Source organism: Pseudorca crassidens, chromosome 3 (genome assembly GCF_039906515.1).
Source record: "Pseudorca crassidens isolate mPseCra1 chromosome 3, mPseCra1.hap1, whole genome shotgun sequence".
Lineage (NCBI taxonomy): Eukaryota > Metazoa > Chordata > Mammalia > Artiodactyla > Delphinidae > Pseudorca > Pseudorca crassidens.
The window spans coordinates 141,590,410-141,615,592 of NC_090298.1; the positions used below are offsets into that span (position 1 = coordinate 141,590,410).

At 37.0% G+C, this 25,183-nt stretch overlaps 1 protein-coding gene and 1 pseudogene across 30 annotated transcripts in view; one reads left to right on the forward strand and one right to left on the reverse strand.

The window, feature by feature from the left end:
* LOC137222075 (uncharacterized) overlaps positions 1–25,183 on the reverse strand; it is a 147,546-nt gene that overhangs the window by 95,862 nt on the left and 26,501 nt on the right. Inside the window, exon 7 of one of the 30 annotated variants that reach the window (XR_010942259.1) lies at positions 291–409. The exons of the other annotated variants lie outside the window; for them this stretch is intronic. The gene's annotated coding sequence lies outside the window, so the exon portion shown is untranslated. The remainder of the gene's footprint in view (positions 1–290; positions 410–25,183) is intronic. 30 annotated transcript variants of the gene reach the window in all.
* The window catches only part of LOC137222074 (UDP-N-acetylglucosamine--peptide N-acetylglucosaminyltransferase 110 kDa subunit pseudogene), a 225,515-nt pseudogene that overhangs the window by 75,522 nt on the left and 124,810 nt on the right, over positions 1–25,183 (forward strand).

A 25,183-nucleotide genomic window follows, 5' to 3' on the forward strand; every position in this document is an offset into this window, starting at 1 on the left:
TCAACATCACTAATCATTAGAGAAATGCAAATCAAAAGTGCAATGAGGTATCACCTCACACCGGTCAGAATGGCCATCATCAAAAAAATCTACAAACAATAAATGCTGGAGAGGGTGTGGAGAAAAGGGAACACTCTTGTACTGTTGGTGGGAATGTAAATTGATACAGTCACTATGGAGAACCGTATGTCGGGTCCTTAAAAAACTAAAAATAGGACTACCATACGACCCAGCAATCCCACTGCTGGGCATATACCCTGAAAAATCATCATTCAAAAAGAGACATGTACCAGAATGTTCTTTGAAGCTCTATTTACAATAGCCAGGACATGGAAGCATCCTAAGTGTCCAGCGACAGATGAATGGATAATGAAGATGTGGCACATATATACGATGGAATATTACTCAGCTGTAAAAAGAAACGAAATTGAGTTATTCATAGTGAGGTGGATGGACCTAGAGTCTGTCATACAAAGTGAAGTAAGTCAGAAAGAGAAAAACAAATCCCATATGCTAACACATATATATGGAATCTAAAAAAGAAGGAAAGAAAGAAAGAAAAAATGGTTCTGAAGAACCTAGGGGCAGGACAGGAATAAATACGCAGACATAGAGGATGGACTTGAGGACATAGGAAGGGGGAAGGGTAAGCTGGGACAAAGAGAGAGTGGCATGGACATATATACGCTACCAAATGTAAAATAGACAGCTAGTGGGAAGTAGCCACATAGCACGGGGAGATCAACTCAGTGCTTTGTGACCACCTAGAGGGGTGGGATAGGGAGAGTGGGAGGGAGATGCAGGAGGGAGGAGATGTGGGGATATATGTATATGTATAGCTGATTCACTTTGTTATAAAGTAGAAACTAACACACCATTGTAAAGCAATTATACTCCAATAAAGATATTTAAAAATAATAAAAAATAAATAAATAAAATGTGAATGACTGTTTTACATGTGGTTCATCACAAAATCATAAAAGTGCAATTCTCCATTGTATATGTTTAAGAATATATTCATGATGCTGACTAAGGTCCTCATATGACTGTGGCTTTGGTCTTGAAACATGTAGAAATTTTTTCTTGAATTTCTATCAAACACAACTACCCAGCTGCCATTAACAAGTGATGTGCAAAGTCAGACAGGGTCAACGCTTGTAGGATTTGGGAAAATTTTCTCCATTCTGTGAAGTGTTGAAGTCATTTATTGAACACCCACTAAGTGTAAAACAGGGCAGGGTACTAAAATACTGAAAAAATGGACAACATATACTTTAAGTCTTCAAAGAGGTGATACTGACATTAAAATACGTGAAAATAACCAACAAAATGAAGAGTGCTATACTATCATTTTAGATAACAAATATGTGAGTTAAAATACATTTCTATGTGATCAAATATAAGCTGTTATTATTAAGGATTGACAACTATATTTGTATTGAGGAGAACTGTATTGAAGCAGCCTATGAACTTATTAATGGTTTATTGATTGATTGACTTATAGATCTTGGAAAGCAAAAATTTTCTTAAGGTCAAGTTGTAAAGGTAGGAAAGTAAAGACCATGTAGGATTTAAGATTGTGAAGAAGTTGAAAGACTTCCTAGGCAGATGAAATAGGGATATATTGGAATATAAGGAAAAGAACTTGTACTCCAGATGAGTGAATGCAGTGGGTGAATGGATATTTGCTGTATGAAAGAAGTGGGGAGAACTACTGGAACTGGATTTTGGTGAATTAGAGTATGAGTATCTTGAATGCCAAGCTAGGGGATTGAGATTCCATCTGGCAGGCTGTTTTTGAAGGATGGCATGCTCAGGAAGCCAGGGCTGAGTAGTTCATTGCTAGTCATAGTCAGGGACTCAATCATTCAGCCTGGTTGTCTAATTTTTCTACTGCAGGAAATTCATCTGAAGAAAGGTTGGGTGGAAGACTGTGACAGGCTGAAGACCACTTATCCTTACCCTTACTACTAAAATCACTAAAATGCTAAACCTTTAATGGAACAGCCTTCTGGCTTGACTAGGAACACTACTTCACAAAGAAAGGATGAAACCAAAAGGTTTATCCAACTCAGACCTAGAAGTGGGGAGAATGGTGGGAAGGCTGCAAATAGTCAATCATTTAGTACTGAATGGAGAATTAAGGACTCTAGAACTAACCTTTGGAGAAAAGTAAGAACAGAAAAGATAAGATTTGGAACACTCATTATTATTCCTGTTTTCATATAACAGGGTTTCTTGTCATCCAACTATTCGTTATCTACATCCTAATGTTAAGGTGTCTATAGATTCCAGCCCTTCTAAGTCAGCAAACTGCTCATCCTGTTTCAGCAAATTACTCACTGATGGATTCATAACATAAACATAATACCATATAATAGAAATAAAATTCAAATCAACTTTAAAGTGAAATTCTGAATTTTAAAGATATAATATCATGAAGCCATTGTAAATAATACCAGAGAGCTGCTGGGTTAAACATACAAAGCCATTGATAAATGAGGATGTGCAGTTAACAATTTAAAGAAGAGATACAATAGAAGTAAAAGAAAAAACAATTGAGTATCAAATAATTAAGAGAAGGCCTTGGAAAACTGTTGAATTTTTACCAGAATTAGCCTGTTTGAGCTGCTAACATTGAACATGCAGTGAAGGACAGTTTACTGTCCCATAAACCAGTTTTGCTGAAATATCACTCGAAACAGAATGTAATTCTTTTTTTTAATTGTAGAACTTGTGCTTAATTAAAATTTAACCTAAATTTTACTGGCTATAAGAGAAAATATACTGGATTCGTTTATATAATAACATATTTTGACATAAATTTCAAATGAAAATTATTTTCAAATGTATTTTCAATTATTCTTCAGTCACTATTTACAGATGATTTGAAGTATATGGATTTTTTTTTTTATGTACAAATCATCCTTGAAAAATAAGGATTCTTTTACTTGAGTAGGACTTATCTTAATCCAGAGATCAGATCTAGGTCCAATAGACAAAATTTTAAAACTTAAAATTTTCTAATAGTAAAAGGCACTTAAAAAGTTAAAACCTCCTAACAGACCAGCATTCCGACTATAGAATCAGCTGATTTATGGGTAGTGAGCATTTTGTTATCAAAATACTCATCCACAGCTGAGTGAGCCTATAGCAATGGATACATGGTAGATTTCTGTACCAGAAATTGGATGAGCTTGTGTGTGGATCTCCTTCCAAATGCTAAGATTTCAAGGGCTTAACTGAGACCAGAACAGCATTTTCCAAAGTTGCTAGAAACAAAGAGTCCTTTAAAATGTTCCACTGACAAAGGGTTGTAGAGCCAAATAAAGTTTAAAAACACTTCAGACCAAACTCTACTTAACAGTGAAATTCACAGAGCACATTATAGCTCATTCCACATCTCAAAAGTCCTCCAGTCACGAAACATGTTTAAATTTCCTGAACCCAGGATTTCTCAAGTTTATTTTACTACAAAATCCTTTTTCTTACTTTTTTTTCTTTTTTGTTGACTTCACATTCACTAATGTCCCATGGGAGCATAGGTGATATTCAAAATATTTAACAAACTTCAAGTGAAGGCACTAAACAATCAGAAGGCTGTCTGACTAATTAGAATGACCGTAAAACTAGTGTTCTTTGGATCACTATTTAGAGGAAAAATCTGGTTTAAAACTGAGATCTTAATTGATAATCTAATGCCATCAATCTGCAAAGTTGCCTTAATTAGTAGAGTTTTTTTTTTCTTTTTTTTGGTTACAGTTGCTGGACTTAAAATATAGCTAATGTAATGTAAATCATTTCAAAAAGGTCAAATGTATGATGTCACATGTTCTCTAGCATCAAATCCATTTCACTAAGTCTAAAATAATCTCTTTCAAGAGACGCAATATTTTTTTTAACCCTGGAAGGTTCGGTTCTAACCTTAAAATAACTTAAAGACACTTTTCAAAACTAAACTAAAAATTGAAAAAATAATAAGTAGAAAAAGGCAAGAGCTAAAGTAAGAGACATTTTCACTGGCCATTCAAAAAATTCTCTTCTTAAATCTGATTTTTAAAAATTAATAGAAAAGACTGGCAATTAATTTATTTTCCCTGGTGACTACTGCCTGTTTGGGGTGATACAAACATTTACCTAGATAACTGTGCTTTAGGAGTAATAAGAATTATATGTTTGGTCTCTGTCCCAGTTTCTGCCACAGAGTTTCTAAAACCCTTGGGATTTCCTAAGTGATGAGATGATAATGGTGCCTTTTGTTATGTTAACAAGGTGATCTTTGCAAAGCACCTAAGGATGGGAGCCGGCAGCCTGTGGAGCCAACCTTGTGATTAGAGGTTGGAACTTTCAGTCCCACCCCCTTGACCTCAGGGCAGGGAAGAGCCACTCAAGATTGAGCTCAATCGCCCATGGCCAATGAGTTATTCAGTCACGCCTGTGTACTGAAGCCTCCATAAACCCCCAAGGACAGGGTTCAGGGAGCTTCCCAGTTGGTGAGCACATGGAGATTTGGGGAGAGTGGGCTCCATGCTTTCTCCCCATACCTCGTCCTATACATGTTTTCTATCTGGCTGTTGCTGAGTTTTATCATTTTATAATACACCGGTTAATCTAGTTAATAGAATATTTCTGTGAGTTCTATGAGTCACTTGAGCAAATTAATTAAAGCTAAGAAGGGGGTCGTTGGAACCTCTGACCTGTGGTACAAGGGTCAGAAGCACAGGTGACAACATATACTTGGTGACTGGCACCTGAAGTGTGTGTGTGCATTCCTGCTGGACTGAGCCCTTAACATGTGAGATCTGATGCTATCTACAGGTAGATAGTGCCAGAATTGAGTTGAATTATAGGACACCAGCCGTTTGAGCACTGCTACGCGCTCTCTCATTGGAAATGGGGTGCTCAGGACCACTTAATGCTTTCCGGTCTCTGGCTTCTGTGAATTCATGACAACAGTAACCTCTGAAACATACACATGTACCTTTGCCACAAAAAACTTCTGATAGACACATAAGAAATTAATAAAAGTTGCTAAGAAAGGGGGTAAGGGACCTAACATTGGTTGGATGAGGGGGAAAAATATTCCAGAAGGAATTACTACTACTATTTATCTTTTGATAGTGTGTGATTTTTAAATATGTGATCTCATTAGATTTTCCAAATACAAATAAACAAGATAATTATCATTTGTTCAAAAAAAGGCTGAAGAAAATGTAGTTTTATATACTTCAGAAAAAAGAAAATCGAGGGAGGATTTGATTATAGTGTTCAGTAGGCCAAGAAATGTGAATAAAGAAAGAATTACTATAAAGGGGCCGGAAAAATGATTTAGGAGACAAGACTTTAGGAGACACTTTCTGATAAGCAGAGCAGTAACTCTTGCCCATTTCCTTTGTTTTTGGCCACGAATGGTTAAAGGCTCCTGTGACAGGGCTACAAGGGGACTAGTGTCCACATCAAGTGGATAGCTTAGATTCTGATACCAACTACTGGAAATTATCCAGGGCCCAGGAAGGAAGTACTGGTAAGCTGCAGTTGCCAGCACGGTGCTTGGTAGATGTAAATATTTGTGGGTCTGCTAAATTAACGGTAAGACTATAATTCATAATATCTTGCACACAAACTAGATTGGTAAGTTTTCAGTAGATGACTTTATTACCATTCAGAACTCAGTTAGATGGAACAGTACTCCTCAATGATTGAGAAATCAATCTTCCTCAATCTTCATGTATCACCATCTGCAAACATTGCTCTCTCTCACAGATTACCTGCCTTTAGCTATGGATGAGATAGTGAGATGCATTTCATTCTCCTCTTCCTGGGCACACAGAACAATGACCTTTTCTAACCTCCCTTGGAGCCAGGCAGAGGTCAAGTTTTTGCATTCTTGTTGAAAGGGTATGGGTCTACCACTTTCAGGCCTGGCCAGGAGATATTATGCATGATTGCCCATGTTCCCTTCTGCTGTAGTTTAGGTAGTCATGCATTTAAGACAACGCCTCAAGGTGGAGGGGGCATGGGTTCCTGATTCACTACTTGAAAATAATCTGCTAAGAATGAACCACCTAATTTACCCTGGTCTCTGACAAGAGAAATAAACATTTATTAAGTTAAGACACTTGGCTTTCAGAAGTGTTTGTTAGACTACCTAGCATCAATTACCTTGAGTAATTAATTCATTGCTAAACTGGTACACTGGTGATAACGACGGACTAGTGCTGAGTCTACTTAATTCCAATCCTCTCCATTTCTCATTGCTGATTTACTCTATACTCACCAGAAATTATTTTTCATAGGACTTCCTGATGACCATGTCAGTCTAGAATTATCCATAGTACCTCTATGTCTATCTCTTCCTCCAATTCAACTTCCCAGTAGGGGACCTGGCATTACCCCTCTGTGTAGATACAACCATGGAGGATCAGGTCCTAACGAGATCGTATCTAGAAGGGCCCTGTTCTGCAAGGTTTATGGTTTATTTTGCTATACCTTGGATTCATATGTTGGTTTAAAATAAAGTGACATGATTTTTGAAGGTTGAAGCTGAGTGGCTGAACCAAATTTCTATAATCAAGGTAACATATATTTTCCCCCTGAGTCTGTACTAGGTCATTTCTTAAAAATTATTTTTCTATCCTATGAATCTATATGTTTACATAAGCATTAGCTATTATTCCCAACGTCTATGTTATGGACGGAAAATAGGATTCTTCTCGTGTCCCAACTCAAATCAAACAGTAAAGCATTGTTTACATTATACAAGGTTTACATTGCACAGGACTGTTTATATTCTACAAGGATCCTGAGGTCACGTCTAGACCCAATGGGAAAAAATGTCATAATAGATTAGTAAGGACTGTAATGAAGATGGAAGGGGAAAGTGGTGGCATATGTGCTAGGCATTTATTTCCCCAACTGAGGTCATTTCCTTGTCATGTATCACAATGCTACTGTAGTTGCTCATGTGCTGCAATCCACTGCCCACCCATCCACCCATCTAACATTTTTGAGGACTTAATCTGTGCCAAGGACTTTACTCTCTGCCTGAAATGCAAGTGAAAAATACAACCCAGGTCTTTCCTGAAAGAGCACATAAAGGAAGACTGATCTCTGAATAGTAAGTGACACAAAATAATGGCTGAATGGGTGGTTTCTTTTATCGTGCACTTGCAGGATAGAAAGCAGAGAGAAAAATAGCTCCAAAGAGTTGGACAGTTATATTATCATTGATTTTCGAGTGACTACCAATTAAAGGGCATGCTTAGCAGCTAGAAATGAGGACCTCATTAGATGACTACAAGAGCCAGACACTTTCAAAACTTTCCCCTAAACTTGCAGTTCCATTTTCATTTCATGAAGAGACAGCTTGGAAGTCGGAGGTCACGCTCTTGTATGTCCACAACAGGGATGATTTAAGGCACCGGTAAGCTCCTGCTGAGCTGCCACCTAAGGTCATACGACTGTGAATCATGGCGGGATATAATGACTTGGGCAACATTCTTTCCTGCAAATACGTACAAGATGGATGATGAATAGTATTGAAGTATAATATATGGTGCCGATCATGAATTTAAATTCCCTCAGAAATGGAGGAGAAACAATTAGCAAAGGGCATTCCTGACTTCGTTGAGCAGCAATGCCTCTCTGACTCCTGAGACACTCATTTTCAGCAGTCAGGCCACAAGATGTGTCTTCAATTTCTGCAAAATCTAGTTCTAGCTAGATTTTGGGAACTCATGGGAATATGATCTTAATGGATGTCTCATGTTTCTCATGCAGTGTGGCTGTGGAAGTTTATGGGATGGAGTCAACAAAAAAGACAGGTCCTTTTTTACAGCATTCTTTATATCTGTTCAATCTTGTCACTACCATCGTGTCCTACTAAAAGGACGTTTCAGGGACTGTGTGAGGCCTGGTACAGTGTGTTTTTATAGTCAGAGTGGGTCAGCGCATGGAGAATCACATGAGAGAAAACAAGAGGATGAGGTGCTATTCCTGGCTCCGGCTTCACCTCAGAGAATGACCTTGGCAGAAGCACTTAACCTCACTTTGAATCTTTGAACCTCAGTTTTCTCATCTGTGAAATGAGGAAAGAACATCTGCCCCTTTGCTCCCTCTCAGGATTCTTGGAGGATTAAACAGATCAGGGCTATAACCTGAACTACGGTGAACCCATGAGGAAAAAAATTAGACATCACTTAACTATATAATATTCTTTTTAATCATTACTCATTTCCAAAGGTGAAGAAAACCTTGTTAAAAAAAATATGTAAGCTGACTGTTTTTCTGGAAACAAAATAAAGGCTCAACTAGCAACCCTGCATTAAAAAAGAGAACCTGAAATGCACATTCCAAATCTACTTCGAGACAGAAAGACCCCCAAATTCCTTCCAGTTTCCTAAGATTTTTCCACTATAATTTTTTTCGTTATTGTCTTCTTCATAAAACGTTAGTTATATTTTGGGGGTTTGCTATTGCACAGTTTAGCGTATATAAGGAAATCGTCTTTCCAATTCACTAATAAAAAAGGGAGTACAGGAGAGAAGAAGGAAGAGAGGGAAGGAGGAAGGAATAAACAGAGAACAAACCCACGTGGCTAAAAGAAACTGACCTGAGAAGACAAAACAATTCATAATTTAAAATACTATATAATACAAATGAAGTTAAAGATGTGTTTGCCCAGAAGAGGACTGACTTGAAGTAAACTGATATGATTTTCTGGATAACACCCTGTATTTCCCTGCTTTAGTGAAACAGTCAGTCATAGAAGAGCTCTATCTACAGGGAAATTATGAAAGAAATAATCTTCATTTCTCCATGATTCTTTAAAACCAAATTGGACTTTATTCCTTCTTATTTCTCTCTCAAACTCCACTCCTCGACATAGAAAATAGCATTCTGGAATGACTTAGAATTAGAGATCAGTCAATATTTCGTGATTTTAAGGTTCTTCATTAGGAACAATGTGAATTTGGGCCCAATAATCCTAATCCTAGCTTTTTCTTTAGTTCTATAGTTCTATTAGGCCATGTTGTTAGAGCACTGTTTACACTTATTGCCAATTGTCTCTGGATTGGAGGTCAAACTGTTACTTACCTTCTTCAGCATACCCTTCAATGATTAAATGCCCCCAACGACTTTAAAGAATCATTTTCATCTTGTAAATATTTTTTAATTGACATCTTAACTTTATAGTTGCTTCCCCTGTGAGGGAAAGAGACTAGGGTGATGGAGGGTTTTTGCTTCTTACTTTGTATTTTCTCAAGTACTTATTACTTTTTAAATTAAAATCAAGGAACCAGCACAAGAATGCTAGTAAAGTATAAGTGAGATGTAATGCTTGGTGTGCGTAAGGGTTCAATAGTCCACTGTGAGAGTGCAGCCTGTTGAACAACCTCAGTGATAAGTGGGAACCACTTGTCCAAGACTATTTTATTTAAGATGCAATACTCATTTCTATCCCCTTCAATACATTTTAAGTACCCCAAGCTAGAATAATGGGGCTAGAGGTGCAAGAAGAATATTATACCAAACAGGGGCAATATAAAAAAACATTACAATCAAATTTTCCTTATTAAAAATATAAGTCAAAAACCTAAATATACTATTATTCCACAGAGTTTTAAGGTATGTTAAAAACATTGTGATAGGATGTTTCAAAAATTATGGTACAATCCCCTTCTGACACCCTCATTCCTGAGTCACCACTTCAGCAGGACTGGGCTTTGGCATACTCAACCCACATGATGAGACAACAGCAAAAGAGCTTGATGGCTCAGTTGCCGAGGACTAGCCCACTGGTTCTGAAGACAAGTGGACCAGGTGCTCCCACTGTCCAAGCCAACCACCGAACCTGTGAGTGAGGCTGTCTCAGACCAGCTCTCACTCAGCTGATCCATCAGTTGACTAAAACTGCATGAAGGAGCCCAGATAAAACCAAAAGTAAAACACTACCCAGATGAATCCAGTCCCAAATTGCCAAGTAATTGCTATTTTAAGCCACTAAGTTTTTTGTTGTTGTTGTTTTGTTTTTTATATCTTTATGGGAGTATAATCTCTTTACAATGGTTTGTTAGTTTCTGCTTTATAACAAAGTGAATCAGTTATACATATACATATGTTCCCATATCTCTTCCCTCTTGTGTCTCCCTCCCTCCCACCCTCCCTATCCCACCCCTCTAGGTGGTCACAAAGCACCAAGCTGATCTCCCTAAGCCACTAAGCTTTGAGGTGGTTTGTACTATAGCAAAAGCTAATCTATACTATAATACGATTTGGTCAAGTGGGTTTATCCTTGAGAATGCAAGGTTGGTTCACTATCAGCCAGTCAAATCATGTGATTCACTATATTAGTTAAATAAAAGGAGAAAATCATATCATCATTCTTTTTAGATAGAAGAGATAAAAAGCATCCCATGAGGTTCAAAATCTATTGGGTAGGGTAAATTTTATAAAACTAGATCCAAATAATAACTATCTTTCCTTGATAAAGGCTATATACCAAAAATACATGGCACATGTATACACTAACAAAAATTATTATACTACTAATTTTTTTAAAAAATTAGCATTTCCTTTAAGGAAAGAATTGAGATAAAGATTTCTAACATTACTGGTCTATTGGAACCGACCTTTTTGGAGCTGTGTATTGAGAGAAATAGAAAGAGAGAGAAGGTTTAGAAGAATATAGATAATAATGTCATATTTATAGATTGTTTTGATTATGTATTTCATTGGAAACACAGGAAAATCAATAAGCTATTAAATCTAAGAAAAGAGCTCAACATAGGGGCTGGAAAAAAATTAATACACCAAAATCAATTGTGTTCCTCCATAGCATCAATATCTAGATACAATACAAGATGAATTTACCATAGTAACAAAACCTATAGAGAGTATGGGGTTTCACCTAATAAATTATGCAGAAAATCTTCATAATGAAAACTTTATTAGAGGACACATGAGTAAAAGAAATATATATCACAGGTATGGATGAGATGATTTACTATAATAATATAAATGTCCTTATATTAATCTATAAAATTAAATGCAACTGTAATAAAAGGCCAAGCTCTTTTTTTTTGAGGGACAGCATAAAAAAGTGATTCTAAAATGTATCTGGGGGACTTCCCTGGTGGCGCAGTGGTTGAGAATCCACCTGCCAATGGAGGGAACATGGGTTCAATCCCTGGTCCAGGAAGATCCCACATGCCACGGAGCAACTAAGCTGGTGCACCACAACTGCTGAGCCTGCACTCTAGAGCCCACGAGCCACAACTACTGAAGCCCACGAGCCTGGAGCCTGTGCTCCGCAACAAGGGAAGCCACTGCAATGAGAAGACTGTGCACAACAAAGAGTAGCCTCCTGCCCCACCCCTCGCTGCAACTAGACAAAGCTCACAGGCAGCAATGAAGACCCAACACAGCCAAAAAAAAAAAGAAAGAAAAAAAAAGAGCAGATTGCTCTATCTCCTATAAAAACATTAAAATAAAATAAAATAAAATAAAATAAAATAAAATAAAATAAAATGTATCTGGAAGAATAAAGTTCTCCATACAGCTAAGGTAGTTTTGAAAAATAAGCTCAAAGTGGAGAATGTGCCCTATACATTAAGATATATTGGGAAGTCATGATAGATAAGAACAGTGTGATGCCCTTGGAAGAAACGGCAAACAAGAAAACAAATCAAACAGGTGGCCTAGAAATAGAGCTATATACAGATAGGAAGTTGGCACATGAAAGAGATGGAATCATAGTCCAATGGAGGAAGCTGAATTACAGCTTTTGGGGAAACAGTCTCATTTTCAAAAGAGAGATGAGACTGGATCTTAACCTAGTGATATCACTTATGTTGTACCCAGTCCTATATAGCTCACCTAATCTTCATAAAAAAATCCACAAGGCATAAACTATTATCCTCATTTTACAGGTGGAAAAACTGAGGTATGAGAGATAAAATGACTAGCCTAAGAAGTACATGGTGGAGCTGGAACTTAAACCCCACAGAAATCATTCTATTAACCATTATGTTATATAATTCCACCTAATGTACAAAACTAAAATACAATAGTTTTAATATCTAAATGTGAAAAATAAAATCTAGAGAGAATAAAAGAAATTGCAAGGTAATATATTTGTGATTTCAGGGTAAGAGATGAAATACATCTTTGAAAAATAAAGAAGCATACATTGTATGAAGCAAAAGTGATGAATTTAACTATATTAAAATTATAAATTTATTAATATAAAAAATCTGATTTAAAAAAATGGGCAGAAGAGCTGAATAGACATTTTTCCAAAGAAAACATACAGATGGCCAACAGGCACATGAAAAGATGCTCAACATCACTAGCCATCAGGGAAATGCAAATCAAAACCACAATGACAGATCACCTCACACATGTCAGAATGGCTATCATAAAAAAGAACAAAACTAACAAGCCTTGGTGAGGATGTGGAGAAAAGGGAACCCTGGGACACTGTTGGTGGGAATGTTAACTGATGTAGCCACTAGAGGGGTGGGATAGGGAGGGTGGGAGGCAGACACAAGAGGAAGAAGATATGGGGACATATGTATATGTATAGCTGACTCACTTTGTTATAAAGCAGAAACTAACACACCATTGTAAAGCAACTATACTCCAATAAAGATGTTAATAAAAACAAAAACAAAACAGAACAACCAGATAATCCAGTAATTCCACTCCTGGGTATATATCTGAAGAAAACAGAAACACTGATTTGAAAAGATGCATGCACCCACATCCAGTGTTTATAACAGCATTGTTTACAATAGCCAAGATATGGAAGCAACCTAAGTGTCCATCAACAGATGAATGAATAAAGAATACATGCCATATGTACACAATGGAACACTGCTCAGCCATAAAAAATGTTAAATTTTGCCATTTGCAACAACATAGATGGACCTGGAGGGTATTATGCTTAGTGAAATAAGTCAAAGACAAATACTGTCATGATATCACTTATAAGTAGAATCTAAAAAATAAGACAAATGAATGGATACAACAAAACAGAAACAGATTCACAGATATAGAAAACAATCTAGTGGTTACCAGTGGGGAGAGGGAAGCAAAAGGGGCAAGATACAGACTGGGAATTAGGAAGTGCAGACAACTTATGTATAAAATAAATGAGATACAAGGATATATTGTAGGGCATGGGGAATATAGCCAATATTTTATAGTAACTTTCCATGGAGCATAATCTATAAAAATATTGAATCACCATGTTGTACACCTGAAATTAACATAATATTGTAAATCAATTATACTTTAATAAAAAATTAGAATTTTATGTACAATAAAGGATACCAAAGTCAGACTGAAAAACAGTTGATGGGTAGAAGACATATACATTATCTAAAACCCAACAAAGGACTCAACATCTGAATACAAAAACTTCTACATCTCTAAAGACACAGAATACTCAATAGAAAAATGAGCGAAGGTCATGATAGGCAATTCATAGAATGGAAAACATGAATAGCAAGAAAGTGTATGAAGACCTAACTTTTCTAGAATCAGAGCAATGCAGAATTAAAACACCTTACTTCATATGAATCCACACATGCCAAATGTCCAGAAGTTAAAATGCAAATTATGCCGTGGAGCAACTCCGCCTGCGCATCACAACTACTGAGCCTGCGCTCTAGAGCCTGGGAGCCACAACTACTGAGCCCGCGCGCCTAGAGCCTGTGCGCCGCAACAAGAGAAGCCACTGCAATGAGAAGCCTGCGCACCGCAACGAAGAGTAGACCCCACTCGCTGCAACTAGAGAGAGCCTGAGTGTAGCAACGAAGACCCAATGCAGCCAAAAATAAATAAATTAATTAATTTTAAAAAATGCAGATTAACAGCATGTGGTGACAAAGGATGTGGCAAGAGAGAAATTCCAAGTATTGCTGGTGAGGGGAAGATGGTACAGCTATTCTGGGGAAGAATCTGTGAAATAAGGCATATATATGACTTCTACCTCAGCTATTCCACGGCTGCACTGTTACTCTGCACTGTTACTCAAGGGGACATGTGGAAAGAGTGTATTAATGCTTTATGGTGGACATAAAGTGTTGAAAAGAGCCTAAGTATGTATCACCAGGGTAATGGATAAGCAAAACATGGGATTAACATATGGTGGAATATTAGACAGTGGCCAGAAGCAATAATTTCTATGGAGCAACACAGACAAATTTTAAAACAATAATTTTGTGTAGAAAAAATAAAAGAATAGGATGTGATTTTTAGTCGATACTACTTTTGCAAAAATTAGAAAATACAAAACAATTCGGTATTTCAAATATATACATATGTTTAAAATAACTATGAAAGGTGAGTTGGGAAATTACATATTAAATGGCCCAAATGGTGCTATATAGGGGAAAATAAAGGAAATAAATCTGGCAGAGGAACGTCGGGGCCAAAACCAATCTTAAAAGTATTAGAAAATAGAGTGACCATACACACTGATGATAGAGTGACATGAACTGAGGCATATGGTCCCTTTTGAGTAAATGCCTTAAATACAAACTAAAAAAAAAATGTCATAAGATTTACAAGCACTATAAAAATATTTAGCAGTATTGCAGTAGATAGTAGAAATATATAACCTTTCAACTTAAATAAAAACAAGACTGATGAAATATCATCTTTGTTCCCATGTCGTCCATGCTAAGGAAGAAATAATAAATCAGCTTTTAAGATAGAATTTTTTACAATGAGAGATAAAAAAACAAACAAAAAGAAACCCTGTTTATCCCATGAAGGGAGAAAAAAGCAATTTGAAAAGTCAGAGTAGAACTCTCTGAGGACAATATTTAACATCAATTTTTGTAAAACAGAATTTTAAGAAGCTGGTTTTGAATTGTTTATAGAGTTTCTAATTAGCATGCTGAGGAAATACAGGGTCCATCTTAATCCAGAAGCAAATAAAAAGTTCTGACTCTTAAAATTCTAGGCTCTAGAGTAGGTGCGTGCTGGTGTGCTGGTGTGTATGTGTGTGTGTGTGCACATTTGCTGTGTGTTTTCAATAAACTCAAGAGTACATAAGGGTGTATGTTATTACATTGTAACAATTCTTGAGCAAGTCTAACTGAAGGTCAGTAGCAAACAAGTAGATGCCGCTTGGGTGGCCCCCCAAACTCTCAGGTAATGCGCAGATCTGGCTTGGCAATCATGTTCTGCTTTTAGACATAATGCATTTTTATGTTCTTGTTAGCATTGAAAGACTAACTTGAATATTCTGCAACTGATGAAATGGACAACAGAGCAGTAACCTAGAGTTTACACGTATTTGGGGCAGTAAAACTTTAGTTCTAGATTTAACTTGGATTTTAGTCCTAATTTAACTTGGATTTTCTACAACGCATTTTTTTTCTATAAACTGGAGGTATATACCACCATAATCCTAAAAAACCTGTGACTTTGGGCTTCAGGGGTCTAAGCCTTCTCTCTAAGTGACTGAAAGGTACAACTGGATATTAGACCTGTCTAAAAATTGTCCTTTTCTGTCCTCACATACAAGGGTTCAGCTTGATTTTTGGATAGCTGTCAGTAAAAAAAAAAAAAAAAGTGCAAAGACAAAACAATTTCTCCTGGACATGCAGTAATAGGAGGCAATGCCATGTGTTGGAAGCATGCACATATTTTATGATAGATATTAATCTGGAGGTTAACAGCTAGATGCTCTGGCTGAAGTAGTTTATTTCAAACATACATATAATGTTAACCCACTTTGTAACAAAGCCTTCAACATTTCATATGCAAATTCGTTTTTCTTTCTAGTTTAAGCCCAAGGAAATCCCTATAAATCTTGTCTCCAAAGAGAAAATATAAAGAATTCATAAGATTAAAGAGTTCTTATCAATTGTATAAAAATCTAGAAATGTACGAACTAGACAAAAATGTAGACGTCTAAGAGAACGTCCAACAAATAGAAAAGTAGAGGACTGCACTGAGATTGTAATCCTGAGAAAAATACATTATTTCTAAATGAAAAAGTAAAAGGAGATAGTATAAATTAAAGCCAGAAGAAAAATTTTAAACCTACAAAAATACGAGTCAATACAAAGTTAAAAACCCATGAATTTTACTATATACCCAAAGGCTTCACAAAAGATCTCATGAATATCACAAATTAAAATAAAACAAACAAAAGCCAGAAATATTGTTTTCCCCAAATTGTACTACTACCTGCTTATTGCTTCAGTGGTAAGAAGAAAAATTATCTTCAAATAGTTAAATTGTATACCTACTTATATTTTAACTCTTAGGTGGATCTTGTTATATAATATATATGATCTTTAAAGAAAACTTGTTGGTTGTTTATTTTGGCATCTCTTTGGAAATTCCTATTTAATTAGATAAATCTCCTTAGATAACTCTTAAATAAAAATAGATGCAAATATAGTATGTTTCATATCATTCATTTTAGACCTCTAAGAGTTGGAAAAGCTCAACCTGGAGAAGAAACTAGTTTTATTGAGGGAAGAAACTACTTTCCAGTTTAGAAGCGGAGGGATTATCCCATTTCTGTAGAGGAAGCAATCAGGAAGATACAAAAAGAATGATCCTTGCCTAGTGCTAAGGCCAGAACTACTGTGCATATTGTACCAGATCTTGTAAAAACAGCCACTGTGCTGGCACTCACAGGCCTGGGTCATGGTGTGTTCAACAATAAAACTTTGTTCCAAAGGATGGAACTCCTTTGGGCCAAAAAGCTTTCACCTGCATTATTCCATTAACCTCACTGTTTTGTTATGGGAAATGTGTTTATTTTTTTGAAATGACATTGAAATATATCCTTAAAAGAACACTTTAGGTCTCAACAAGATTCTCTTCTCTTTCAGCCAACACATTACCTTTTAGAAATCAACAGTCTACTTCTTTCTTTAAATCATCACATTTCAAAGCTGTAGCAGCTAATAAATGTTAATATAATTTTTCCAAAACTGCAATCTCCCTAAATTTCTATGCTGTCTTCTTTATCCTGCCTTTTCAAGGTAAAGGTATCTTTCCAGTTTTCTTAGCATTATCAGGATTACGGATTTTGTTCATTGTTAAAGTTCGTTATTTATGGACATTAAGTTAATGTAAATGCAAAAATATCTCGTATTATTCACAAGCTGGCTGACTTAAATCACTCGCTCTTAAAGCAACTTTACTGCTCTCCAATCTGTTCAAATGCACGGAAATATAAATTCAGGGTGATGTGGCTTTTCTGCAATGCTTTCTTTTCAGGCTGCAGTCTACATGACAGCGTTATATCTTATCCTTGCTGCTGTTGTTGTTCAATCTATAAAATCTCTCTTGAAGACCCCCAAAGCAGCTTGTAATTTAAACTTTTACTTTTGGTGACTCACTGTTTTCAAACTGCCATCTCTGACCATATCCCCCTTCCAGGGGAATTTATGCAGACTCTTAACCCATAATTGCTTTACTCTTTACCTCTATTTCTGGGTTCTTAAATTAACTGTTACATCAGTGTTCTTCATTACTCAAATTATTTTTTCTTAAGAACTTTTCCTGGAAGTAAGTTCATGCTACTTTTGACAAGCAAACATTTGACCTCTGAAGGAAATCTTATGGAAATGGGTTTATATCCCAAATGCACCACCAAAAATCTTTGTGACCTTGCATAAACGTCCCTTACCATTTCAGGTGCTATCTTTGCTTGACTCCAAAGGGAACTGATTAAAACTATGAGCATCTAGCTGTTATGCACTTTTGTCTCAGTTTGGTCAATGAAACTCTCAAAAATCCATCAGATTTTCATTATTTTTTATCATTAGCCTGTTTGTGTAAAATAAGTTACCATTTATGGAGCCAGTGTTCTCCTTTATTCCGGCATCCAATCATTGTAAATATTTCTCATGGACACATTCTTAGAAGGCCTATGAATAACCTGGCCTCTTACTGATTCTCCCTTTTGGAGTCTTACTAGCCAGACTTCCCCAATAACTTTCAGAGAGAGTTTTGCCCCTTTCCGGGTCTTCTTTTTGACTTCTATACGCCATAGAACTTTCAAAAGTCATCACACCAATACTAATATTACCACATACCCTCCAAAAAGCTCCAAGCTGTTTATGCCTATTCATTAAGTTAATACTTTATCAAAACTTGTCCAATTGAGTAGTTTTAGCACAGATATTTTACACAGTTTAGCACAGACATGCTCTGTTTAAGGCTGACAGATCCATTAGGAATTAACTTTCTGGTACATTTTCCCTCTGACATTTTCCTCACAACTGCGTTTCCTCATAACTGAGCCATCAGTTACCTCTTGCCTATAGAAAGGCAGATAAGAGAAAAGAAAGCTAAGTGAGAAAAGATATGTAAATAGACTAGCACAATATTGGACACATAATAAGTATTCAATAAATGATAGCAAGTATTCTTACCCTTATCCTCACATTAGTTTATATGTATTAAAAACTGATTACTGGACTCAACTCTTACTTCCATTGCTCATTAGATCCTCACAGAAACCTTGGAGGAAGCGAGGTTTTATCCCCATTTTACAGGTTGGGAGACTGCAGCCTAGAGGGCTTAAGTACCTTAACTGAAGTCATATAGTCAAGAAATAAGCCTATATTTGTCACAATCACTTGCCCATGCTTTGACGTGACACCACCACCCATCATTTACCCAGCTTCACCAAGGTACTACTAAATTTTTTACTCTTATTCTCCTCTCTTTGCTTCATACTGCCATTGTCACCAGCCCAGTCAAACTCACTTTTAATTTTCCAATGTTAATGAAGGGAGTAGAAGGTGGAAATTGAGGTTAAAGGAGGAAACTTTAATGTTATTCAAGGATGACTTCATCTTAACTTCCAGCCTTCGTCTACCCATTCTCTGCTCCAGTCACACGCAGAGTATTTGCTATCTCTTCCATAAGTCTTGACTTTTCTTGTCTTTATGCCACTTTTCTTTTCTCCATTTGCAATGAATCTCCCTTTCCCTTGGTTCTTCACCATTTCTTACTCCATACTCTCCATTAAAATTCAAATCTACCTTTAAAGCCCAACTCATATACCAGTTGTGTCCTGCAGTCGCCTGGATCTGCCAAGTCAGAACTAACCACTTGCTCCTCCGTGCTCCTGCAATGGCAATGATGTTAGAAGGGCGAGTGATTTTACAGCTCACTCACCACCTGCGGGAAATATGTCCTCTTTGCCCTTCCACATCCTTTCTCCACCCAACTCTATATGGATGGCTTGCATGGCCTATCTTAGTAAGTGTCCTTGCTCTAGCTACTGTTTGGCTCACCAATGAAGAGTACCAATAGAAGACTGTAGGGAATGAAGGAGGGGAGTGAAGTTAGGGTATTAATTCTTGCCAAATTGCATCCCCCAACTAACGTGTAGTGCTTCTCCGTGGGGCATCACAGCATCTTTGGGGAGGACTCTCTCTCCAGCAAGGCTTCCTTTCTCTTTCATCTCCTATAAAGGTAGCCACACTTCTACTGAACCCAGGGCACTACACTATCTCTTGATTCTCTACATTGGGCTCAATTTATCCTTATTGGTGTACCCCTGATTTCCTGCTGAGACCCTGTCTGATGAACTTCGTAATATGCTCTTCTAAGCTGTTAATTTTACAAACCACATTATTACACTTATTAGAAGAATGTCTTCAGGATGTGTCAGTAAGCTCTGATTGATGATAATGGTAAACAGCTAGAATTTATGGAACATAAAGTATGCTTTGGTTACTCTCTTGAGTACACCGTGTGCATTCTTCTAATTAATTAAAATCACTATTAGCTAAGCAAGGCACACAGATGCTAAGAGGTTCCCAGAAGTAACTTGCTCATGGTCACCCCAGTGTCTCAGTAGTGTTTAGGACTCAGATCTGTCCAAAGCCTACCTTAAGTTCTAGGTCTAAGCAGTGGCTCTCAAACTTGAGTATGCATCAGCATCACCAAGAGAGCTTGCTGAAACAGGCAGTGGGCCCCACGCCCAGAGTGTCCGAGTCTGTAGGTCTGGAGCAGGGCCCAAGACTTTCACTTCTAAAAATTCCTACGTGCAGCTGATGTGCTGGTCTGGGTACCAGACTTTGAGAACCACTAGTCCAGGCATTTTAGGTCCAGAATTTCAGGTGTTAGAATAATTTTCTGGTGATAAATTGTCGAAAAAAAAAAAAAGCACTGCATTTTCCTGTTTGTAAGGAGGTAATACATTCAATCTTAAAGAGTCAATAAGGGGGCTAAGTATTTAAGAAAGAAGAGTTATTCTCCAGGAAGATGGGAGGAGATGGACATTCTAAGGACAGGAATGCGCTTTCAGGAAACTTGCAAAGGGAAAAGAAAAATAACATAGTAAGATTCTGCTATCCAGTGTTCACAGAACATGAGTGGGATACCCTTGACTGTAAAATGGGAAGCCAACTTTTGCTCACCATATACATACCTTATTCAGTACAAATGTTTATTAAGAATCTCCAAAAGCTAGACACTAGGCATCAGGGCTACACTGATAGAGCAGATAAAGTGCCTGGCCTCAGGGAGCTTGTGCTTCAGATGATGTACCTCAGCTAGATAGACTGAATGATGGATACTATATTGGGTTCACACTTCGTCTCAAGAAAAACATATATCCATAGACGTGATCCAGGAGTCAAATGGCAAAAGACCTAGCCTCAAAGTGAGTGTTAATTTCATTAAATGGTAGGTAAAAATTATTTTATATACCGAGATAGGCTCTGCTTAAAAGACACACTATTCCTCCAAACGTATTATACAAGCCAGCTTATGAACCTGTGACTTTTTCTAGGAGAAATGTTGCCTTCTTTCCCAAGAAGGGAGCAGTAGGGGTCAGGGTGGAAATAGTTTCATCAGAGGCACAGTCTCACTACTACTGCTCAGCTCCAATTCGCAACCTTCTGAATGGTTTCCAGACTAAGTAATTTAGCAAAGTGATGAAGAAAACATGGCCCATTAATCTTATGATGCGTGTTATAACTTCACTCTGGGTTTAGCATAGGAAAAATATTATTTGCATTGATTAGAAATATGCTTTATGGCTGCATATATTATTCACTCTGAAGATTCTAAAATTATTAGCTGGGTTGACATGATGAACTGCACAGGAGTACTTCTAGATGGCATCTCAATGTCATCTGTTACTCACATCATATAGGTCTAGGAATCAATATGTATTTTACTCAATATCAGATCTTATTCCAAACATCAAAATATACCTGTTTTTATTCGATGGTTATCATCATGAAATTAGCAGCTAAACGTCATTTAGAAAATTCAAAGCAAGTAAATTACTGTATTAACTGTCCAACTATGATTATGACTTTCCTCCACTTATAGCTGAACCTAATATAATGATCTGGTCAGTCTGACTAGGAGGATTTATTCATTAATTTACTCAAATGTTCTGAGGTATATTTTGAAGGACTTAAATTATGGTCTGGTTTGTAGGATCCAACAGTAAGCCTGCAGGTTTATCTCCTACAAGCTCTGTGACCTTGCCCAAGTGACTTAGCATCTCTGAGCCTCACTTTCCTAATCTGTAAAATGGAAACAATAATAGAACCCAAGTTGTAAAGCTGAAGGAAAAAAAAGTAATATGGTAATGTATTTTGGCACAAAAGAGCAGTTACGCTGATGGTCATTATTTGTGAATACTGTTGCTAAGATTATTGAAAACCTGTTGTGTGTTAGGTGCTGTTCAAGGACTAGAATTTTAAGACTGTTCTTCACCTTTATCCCAGTTTTACCTGCAAAGTTCTGCCATGCACTGGAAGAACGTACTGGTATTTCTAGGGAAGGGGACCACTCAGGTGACATTTTTTTTCACCAGGTAAAGTATACAAAGGTTATAGTGTATCTTTTAAGTCCTTTGGACGTCTAGTTACCTTTCACTAGAATGATTCTAGTAGATCCTGATAGATACCTGAGACAAGGTCAGGTCAGTGATGTTGGTACCTTTTCTGGCTTAAGAGCATAGGGCAGAAACACAGGAACAGAGGTCTTCCTTTTCCACTCCTGTTACTAAGAACCCTCTCGAATAATGACAATCTGAAACAGATCACTACATTGTTGCATGCTGTAGAATCAAAGCAGTGCACAAAGCAAAGAGCACTGGCCTCCATTATACGTGCATTTCACTTGAGGTTCACTTTTCTAGACCGTGGAGAAAGCAGATGTTCCAACACTTTCCAGGTACTGGAATATTACAATCTGGCCATCTCCACCACTGCATGTTTGATCACACTGTTCCCTGAAAATGGAATGCTGTTCCATCAAGGTCAGATTGACCAGTGCAAACACCTGATTTTATCGTACGGTCAGAACCAAATTAACTTACTGAAATTCTGCCCAGTTCAGGGTCTACCTTCTCTGTGAAACCTCCTGTGAGATCCCAAGTTACAAACACTCTATCTTCTTCAGAAGACATTGTATACTATATAAATAGTAATTTACATAAAAATATATGTATATGTGTGTGTATTTCCTTGTTACATTAAGTTATAACTCCTGTGGTTTCTCTTAACTAAACTGGACCCCCTTATCATCACAGTGGCCATGTACATCATTGTATCCTCCAAAACATCCAGAATAATATCATGGATTCAGTATATAGTTGTTTAACAGAAAACAATTAACTAACCACTGCAGAATACTAGTGTCTCTCAAGGTGTGTTCAGTGGATCATAAATCCTATGAGACAGTCCATGAAGGAAAAGATTTCAAATAAATTTGGGATCTGTTGTCCACTACATCTCCTTATCAGAGACTCATAATTCACAAGACTCGTAAAAAGCTCTGTAGCAAAGAAACTGTTGACTTAGTTTGACCCAGTATTTCTCTTACAAGAGTATCAGTTCTGGAGGTCAAGGACATTTTCCACCTCTAATACAACATCTCTACTGCCTAGTAGAGTGCCTGGCACTTAGTAGACACCTAATAAATATTTGAATAAGTTTCAACATACATTCCCTTTTTAAGCTATAGAAGAAAAACATAGTATATAGTAGATTTTGATTTACTTGGGGAGAATAATAATATGAATAGATAAATTTACACAAATCATCTTAAAGTATATATATTTGATAATACTTTTTTCCACAAATCTACACAATTGCACATTTAGTGGTGATAGTAAACAAACTACATTTGCTTCTGAAAACTTGCTAAGAAGGATGGCTACTAAAAACTACAACTTGAACCCAAAACAATTGATTTAGTTCATTGGTCCCCACTCCTTAGCAGTTTTAATATAGAAGAAAATAGACGCATATATTTCTTTTCTGCCATAATATGACATCATATAAGGAATGCTATGTTATTAGCTAGAAATAAGATTTGCTTTTGTTATTTTAGTACATTTGATCACATAAGAATAATTCTAGAATTTTTCCCCTCCTGTGACTCTCATAGCATCCCCATCTAAAATAGACTTTGGAGATTTAGATCAAATGTCATATCAATTGTCCTAGACTGCTTACTATGTGCTTTCACTATAGATTTTAATGTCAATAGAGAAAGGAGAAGGAAAAGTCAGAGGGAAATGAAACAGGTGTACGCAACACCCCTCCCTACTACCGACATTTCTCAGAATTCTGGGGGAAGTTGCATCTATAAGCGGAAAGTTTTTCACCATGGAACTCACAGTGGTTGAACTTCTCATGAAGAATTTTTTTTTCACTACTGAAGAAAACTATGTTTGATTTTACCATAACTGAAAAGTTCTCCTGTTTCTACTTCTGAGGTTTGCCCTCAAGACTACTATTTACCTAATGGAAGTGACTCCTATGCATGGAGGAAAAAGTGCACCATTTGAAGGAAAAGCTAAAGGAGTGATATTCAGGTAGCTCCTCATGCCACCAATAAAAACATACACATAGATTTTCCACTTTACACCTCATTTTCCACGTTATTTTCATGATTTTGAAATGAACATGTAGGGTCTGATGAGTTTGTCAATAGTCTATAATTATTAGTGTTATTAAAATAGAATACAAATGATAAGCCATATGTAAAAATGTTGTGCGAATAAACTGCTATACCCCAAATAATACAAATGAGTGAATGGCAGTAAATACTAAGAGGGATTAACAACATAAAGGATATTAAAAACATGATGACCGTATTTCATATTTATGTGTCTTTTTCTCTCTCACTCTTTTTTTTTTTTTTTTTTTGCGGTACGCGGGCCTCTCACTGTTGTGGCCTCTCCCGTTGCGGAGCACAGTCTCCGGACGCAAAGGCTCAGCGGCCACGGCTCACGGGCCCAGCCGCTCCGCGGCATGTGGGATCTTCCCGGACCGGGGCACGAACCCCCGTCCCCTGCATCGGCTGGCAGAACACTCAACCACTGTGCCACCAGGGAAGCCCTTCTCTCTCACTCTTACTCAACTCCTAAATAACTAAGAGAATATGCTCACAAATGGTAAGCATGTTTTGGATGTTCGATGTGTGTTTGTGGGAAAGAACAAAAAAAAAAACTGCCTCAATTAGGTCAAATATCATACAAGAGATGAATGAGATTAGAGATGGGATTGGGATTTGTGTTAGTTACTCAATAGCTAACCAATCACAGATATGACAGTGTAGTGCAATATGCAAATATACTTTTAAACAACTTCTCTTAAGTTATCTACTGTCTGTAAAGACAATCACACTCAACTGCTCTGCACTTAACCCCAGAGCTTCTGAGTTAGAATCTGTTAGAAATAGGTACACGTTTCATTGCTTTGGCAACATTTACATGGCTCTGCATCAGGCAATACAACTGCTAAGATCACACCCTGGGAATTCAGGAAAGGCCAGTGTCCAGTTCTGGTCGTTCTACCACCCAACTGTGATCTAGGGTAAATTCCTGATTAAAAAAAAAACCAAAAAACCCTGAAGATGCTGAAACAGTATTTCCTACTTCACAGGGTCGTCATGGGGATAAAAGGTCATTAGGATAAAGTGCCTCTCACCCAGGAAACATTGATAAATGCTACTGATGCTACCATCATCATCATCATGACCAATCAAGAACATACTGCCACATGGAAATTCAACATTCCCTGGGCCATTCACAACTTTCCTTTAAAGGACTCATATTCTATGTGGGGTCTTAACACCTTCAAATAACAGAAAATACAAGTCTTTACGCCTTTTTTTCTGTAGCTAATTTTGGCATCTTTCACCTCTGTCCACT